General features: G+C 28.6%; 1 long non-coding RNA gene across 1 annotated transcript; it reads left to right on the top strand.

Annotated features, from left to right (window-relative positions):
• Positions 1 to 1,259: 1,259 nt before the first annotated feature.
• On the top strand, positions 1,260 to 3,828 carry LOC115034696. Its single transcript, XR_003840015.1, has 3 exons — positions 1,260 to 1,372; positions 1,462 to 1,568; positions 2,295 to 3,828. It is a non-coding gene; the product is annotated as an uncharacterized LOC115034696 (long non-coding RNA).
• The last annotated feature ends 3,418 nt before the right edge of the window (positions 3,829 to 7,246 follow it).

Here is a 7,246-nt window from a genome sequence, read left to right as displayed (position 1 = left end):
GTAGAGATCAAACGAAAAACTCAAAATCCAAGATCCATGTAACTACGTAATTTTTCTAAGTACAAAAAACACAACGAAAAATCATAACTCCCGAACCAAAAGTGTGATAACCTCGATATTGGTACCTATCGATACGGCGCAAAGTCCTCTATAATATCCGACTACCAAAACGGTCGCTGCGCCCAAGATCTAAGTGTCCGTACCGAAAACCCCGAAAAATGTAAATTTTCAACTTTCGAAGCCCCAAAAGACGGAGAAAAACGGCTTCTATGGTCTCGACACAAGATGCCGAATTTGATCCCCGACCTCCAAACTATACAAATCTCGAGTTTTAGAAACGTCGCACAAAAACTAAGCATTTTCAAAATACACCTGGGGAGGGGGGTTCGAGGGCCCCCGACTCCGGAAGTACGTTTTAGAAGGGCCTAAACCGAAACGTTTGGGAACTTAAAAGTATAATATTATCGTATGTGAACGTCATCTACAACTTATAAGTGATTTATTGAACTTTAAAAACTATTAGGTAGGTACATATTTATACGTTAGTTCGCGTTTGGTAATTACGCCAGCAACATACATCTTTCTATACCAGTAGTTTTCCTAGAAGTAGTTATTAATTCATATAGTTACATCAAAAATTAATCTAATTAAGGGTGTTAAATGTTAAACATGAACAATTGTTTATATAATTGATGAACTTTAAATTTCAATCATCAAAGTTTATGATGTATACGTCTCAAAAATGATTATAACTAAATGTATTTTGTTATAATACTATAATATGACATGTCTTGAAATCTACTAACGCTGGACAATAGGTATGAACGTATAGTAAATTAGTAAATTACAGATGTATATTATAATATTATAGGTATGTGCTCTATTCAGAACTATTGTGGTCGTCTGCTTGTGGATGTGATTAATCCCACATAGGAGAACGAAAAATTGTGAAATGTAAAGTTTATCAATAGAGAATTTTATGGAGATTCCGTTTAAATAGTCGGTGTGACGAATTTTCCAGTAGTTAAATAGATAGCTTTCAAAAACCAAAAAAAAACCAAAAACCCATGCAAAATTCGCTTTATCAAATAATCATAGATTGTAAATTATGATAACGAACTATTAATTAGTTTAACCACGGTTCAGGTTTTAGATGGTTATCACTTAAAATGTCAGTTAACAATAATTGAGGTTATGTTCAATTCATTATTTAAATAACAATATTATTCGTTTTTTTTAAATTTATTAATTAATAATAATTATTTTTTTTACTTTTTAAGTAGGTTCTGCATAAATAATTAAACAAAATGTTCACTATCGTGTGCGGTATACAAATTACAAATTTAAACAGTTCACCTTAAATGTAATTTTCGTAAGTCGTAGTTAGTTTTTGGCTACTAACCTGCCTGCGTATTAGGTATGTTGTACATTTTATAGTTTACAACAGTGTATTATTTCTAGAAAAAATGAATCTACCAAGAATGAAAACCATTGCAAAAACCAAGTTAAACCTAATATGCCATTTACAAGTTACAACAATCACATTCAAACCTTATAACTCAAATCATGTAAGTTCTTAAACTCAATAATAATATTTACTTATAAGTTGTGATACATCTGAAACAACTTAACAGATACATTAAAATTATAATTATTTATCTTTCAAAGTTGCAGTCTGATGTGAATTTAACATCTGAGATTTTGTAATTGTTTAGGACTGTTAACATAGTTGATGCTTAAGAATAAGTATTGCTTAAGCTAAACCTACTTATGACTCAAATGAGATTCATAAACGAGACTTTGGGCTAAGAAAAGAAATAGTATTACTTAAACTAAGGATCGTCGAGACCTATTATACTTTAAGCATTGCTTTTAGTTACTATCGTACATTTTTTATTTTTTAAATTACCAAAATTTACTTAAGCAATACTTATTCTTAAGCATTGACTATGGCCCTTATTGTTAAACTTTATAATAATGGTAAATTGATAATGGAGTTACTAATAATTCATAATATTAAAAATTTTACATATTTATATGGTTATTTTTTTATTTTCTTCTATAAGGCATAGATAATTATAGATAATACAAGACGTATACACTATAGGTTCAAAACTATAACACAAGGATGTTTGCTATTTTACTATATTGAAACAAACTGTGTTGGGACTATGTATAATGTTGATTGGTTACTATTTTACTACATTGATTTTTTATATGATATTGACCCATTAAATTAATACAATTTTCAAAATAATTTAATTAATATAGTTGTTTTTTTTTTCCAATTTTAGTCAGCAAGATTCAGTAACTGGTGTATGCGTGTACCTAAGCCATTAAAGAGATTATTCTGTTAAAAACCGTTTCCGCTAACAGTTCCACAGTGCGGTTTACAAGTAATGAATCAAATGGGCATCTAGCTTCAACTTCGAGGTTCATCCTTGAAAAAATGAAGTAATACTACAAAGAGTTGTAAATACCATTTCAGATATATCCTGGTGTATATATTTATCTATAATAATATTGTGTTATTCTGTAATCCGTGTCAGAATCGGTGCCATACTGTGGCTAGGGCACAACTAAATAAATTGGGTACCATGAGTGGGGATTTCAATTCTGCCTTATTAATATTAACACTTTAATAATAATTAATAACGTTAAAACGTTGCACCTACCTATACTCAAGGACAAGACCCTAATATTATATATTATATGTAGGATAAATGAAAAATAAATTATAATAGAATATATATTTAGATTCTAGATGTCTCGTTCATAACAATCCACTTCAGCTATTTCTGACACTTGATATATAAAAACTTACTATTTTATAAAACTAAATAACAAATTACAAAATCTAATAAATAGATATTACAAATAAAACATTGAAAAAAAACAAACAAAAAATCGAGGGGTAAATACCTGACAGAAGTTTTGTACACCAGATTACTGATTTCAATGATTATACCTATGATTACCCATGATTCACTACAAAGATTACCTATGATTACCCATGATTACCCCTATGATAACCATCACCTTGTACACTGATTACCCCCAAGGTGTTTACCCCTCGCAAAAAATGTTGTGTTTTTTGAAGTTAATATTTTTACTATAATTGAATTATAGGGCATTGACATTTTTCTTATTAATAGATACAATGAACTAAAACGAGAAACGGTTAAAATTTAATTCAAGAAACAAATTGACATTTTCAATGTGCTAAAATAAAATTTCCCTGGTTGGTTGATTGAATTTATGTTTAAATATTCACCCGACTAAAAGATTAAATATCATATCACATCACTGTCCAGCCAGTTTCCAACCATATTACTCTATTGATAAATATCTCACCTTTGATTACTAAACATGGTTTGTTGGTTTTAAATAAATAAAAAATGAAACTAAATAGATACTTGGTGTGTAGATAATTGAGACTAAATATATTAATTATTATTACTTTTTACTAAACTCCATATAAGATGTAGATGATTTTTATTTACTGTTTTTTTAATGTGTCAACAATCTAATTTTCTTATATTATTTAAAGTCAAATTTGATGTATAAAAACCAAAAAATAGAAATAGTGATTTCTTGTATACTGGATATTTTATATTCATATAAAAAATTATTTTGTATTCATTTAATTAAATTTTGTATAACTATGATAACAAACAACTCGCATTAGAATTGACTAATGATTCAATTAAATGAACTGGTCAGTGGTGGTTACAAATAAATAAATTATGATTCTTATGAATCATAAGAAAATGATTCACTGTACTGTCTGAACCAGTTCATTTATTTGAAAAAAATTAATCAACAGTGTATTCTTCACTTCATACTTAAATGTATTTTTTTATTCTATTTATTGATAAACTTTGACGAAAAATATATATATTATATTTATATTTTAAATTTCAGCTATATAATTTTTTTTAATACATATATACAATTTTATAATTTATACATTACTTATGTTTGTATCTTATGTAACTATGTACCTTATACATAAAATATATATAGAATTTAGGCAAGTAAATGCAATTTTTAAGTTTTATACTGTTTATACATTCTGATGAATTTACAATTGATATTAATATGTATGCATAAGCGCAAATAGTGTTTGAGATTTGGGCATGGCTAAAGCCTTACTTTGATAATATTGAATAAGCTTATAACAACATTTAGGAAATGTTTGGGGGCTTAGCCCCTACCTCCTCTCTATTTGAGCCTATGTATGTAAGTTTTTGAAACTGCATTTAAAACAAATAACTATTGTTGAACATAATATTAATAGCATTACACAATGATATTCAACATATGTTGCATCATATTGTTATTGGAAATGTATATCACTCAATAATGTATTTCTATAGCAGCTTTGTAATGTCATTGGTATATAAAGGAGTACAAATTATACATACTATTCTTATTTTATCAATAGTTAATTAAGAATAATCAAAATTATTATGAATTCTGTGTTATAAAGATTCACTAGTTGTGTCATGAACAAACAATTTTGAGCATTCAAGTTTTAAAGGTTTGTAACTTTGGGTGAGTAGCTCCATAGGCTGAGACACCCATTAGAATAATGGATATTTACAGTCTTGTAAAATATACTTTTAAAATTGTATTTAAATACAGATACAAATACATTCATTCAGAAAGTATTTAAAATACATTTAACAAGAACAAAATATAAATACTTGCCATGTATTTAAATACTTTTCAAATACTTTTTTTTTTATTTTACTTTTCTACTAGTTAGTTTGCTAAATTAATGTTGTAATTACTAATTTAAAATTGTCATGATACATTCACATAGATATTATTAGAACTTTTTGTACCACTTTCAATTGTATACCGAAAAATGAAAATAAATAAGACTTGTTGTATTATAGAAATTCTTTAATAATAGGTACCTAATTAAACAGTTGTTAATATTATTATAAATAAAATAGTATAATAATTAAAAAAAAAAGTGACGACCGACAAATAATTCTTTTGAATTTTCAAATACAAATACGTCCAAGACAGTATTTAAAATACTTTCCAAATAATTAAACCAAAAAGGATTTAAAAAGTATTCTAAATACTATAAAAGTATTTAAGTACATTTACTCAAATACTTTACAAGAATATTGATTACTGGATATTTATAAAGTGTATTTATAATATAAGCCCCATAGTCTGCATATTGGCCATTGATTTTGAAATTCGGCTATTGATAACCTGTAGTTATAATTGATAAGTGGTAGTTAGGTTTTTAGCGTTTTTAGCTAGTTTAAATTAAGATTTTTGTATTTTTATGTTGGAAACGCTGGTTAGGTAAAAAAAATAATATTTTTGTGTGGGAAATTTATGTTTCTAAGGTTGGCATAACCGATCTCCCGAAATTTGATTTTGGTGATAACTCGCTGTTATCAAAATCGGGAAATCTGTCCCAGCCCCATCGCTAATCAGGCAACACTGTTTTCTTCGATGTTCATCAGACAGGACTTTGTATGTAGCGGGGTTGTGGGGATTATACGTGTTTATGGATATGTGACAGTAATGGTCCAATTACTTATAATATGATAATAAGTTATTGTAGCGAGTAGGTACAACGGTTATCGCTATTATATTTGGGGTTCGAACGATATCGAGTTTATTACTTTTAGCTTCTGGTATTTATAATTGATAAGTATTATTATGAGAAATGCAGCAGTGCCGCAATAACTTTCAGTGTGGCAAACGGTGGACACCCTACTAAATGGGCATTTTACAATACATTTAGGGAAACAACTTATAAGCTTACTGTACCTACTTGAAATGATTTGAAAAGTGTAATATCTATTACTCTGGGGCATAAAAATCCAAATTGCTGCGGTACCTACTGACTAGGTATAACATATTTACCCATGAAAACATCCCAAAATCACCCATCTTTGAGGAGCTATATCTCGACGGTGACCATTGAATTGGCTCCCCAGAAAAGAATCATTGAATTGGCTCCCAGTATAATTTTCAACAAGTGGTTCTCATAATATAAAAGTTGGAAAAGTACGCGACTTTAATATTTTTAGCGACACAGGGCCGGATATACTGTTTGCAATTATCTAATCGTTAATCCGATAACGCATTATAAGTGGTCATAATTATATCATATATCATTAGTTCGTCGCAATCCGTCGCAATAACCGCAGTTCGTCTCAATCACTCGCAGTTCATTGCAATTTGTCACATTTCGTACCTACATATATTTAATATAAAATGAATTCGGTCGAAAAAATGTTTAGTGAAAAGGGAGAATTAATTTTTATAGTAAATAAGTTTAAATTTAGCTATCGTAAGCTTCTCCAAAATGAATTTAAACGATTCAAATGTATTAAACGAGGATGCACAGCTTATTTAAGAATTTGTAAAAACGAAAATGTTGTATGGGAATCGTCCAATCTTAATCATAGCCACAATCCAGAAGAAAACAAACTTGAACGCCAAATTATTAGTAACGGACTGAAAAGAAAAGCCATCGAAAGTATATGTGAACGCCCTTCTAAATTGTTGCATTCGTACTTAAGGGAAAATTCAACAAATTCAATTACAACGCAAGATGTTAAATACATCAAACATAATATGCTACAAGATCGAGCTTTAGTACGTCCAAAATTACCCAAAAATAGACAAGAAGTGCATGATATTTCACAAACCATGGATATAAAAACATATGAGAGTAAACAATTTTTACAAACGAATGATGCGGAAAAAGGAGTGTTATCCTTTAGCACAGAAGGAAATTTAAAATTTTTAGGTAAGTTGACTACAATATATGTTGATGGTACTTTCTCGTGTTGTACAAAATTTTTCTACCAGTTTTTCACAGTCCACGTAATAAGAAATAATCACTATACCTTTGGTTTTTACTTTACTAAAAGATAAAGATCAACAATCGTACATAAAAATTTTTAAAATTATCAATAATTATTGTTAAAATTATAAAAATCAATTCGAAATAAAAAAAATGTATGTTGATATTGAAGTTGCTATACATAACGCAATAAATGAAGTTTGGCCGTTGAGTGAAATTCGTGGCTGTCGGTTTCACTTAGGGCAATCATGGTACAGAATAATCCAAAAACTGGGCCTTTCTACAGAATATGAAAAAAAAAAACAGAAATTGGTGAATATTTGACGTATATATTTGGTTTACCATTTCTAGATCCGCAATCAGTCGGTGATTGCTTTTCATTCGAACTAGCTGAGA

The sequence above is a fragment of the Acyrthosiphon pisum genome, unplaced genomic scaffold (assembly GCF_005508785.2).
Source record: "Acyrthosiphon pisum isolate AL4f unplaced genomic scaffold, pea_aphid_22Mar2018_4r6ur Scaffold_20679;HRSCAF=21809, whole genome shotgun sequence".
NCBI lineage: Eukaryota > Metazoa > Arthropoda > Insecta > Hemiptera > Aphididae > Acyrthosiphon > Acyrthosiphon pisum.
The sequence above is the reverse complement of the archived record's forward strand: the minus strand, read 5'-3'. Positions and strand labels throughout refer to the sequence as shown.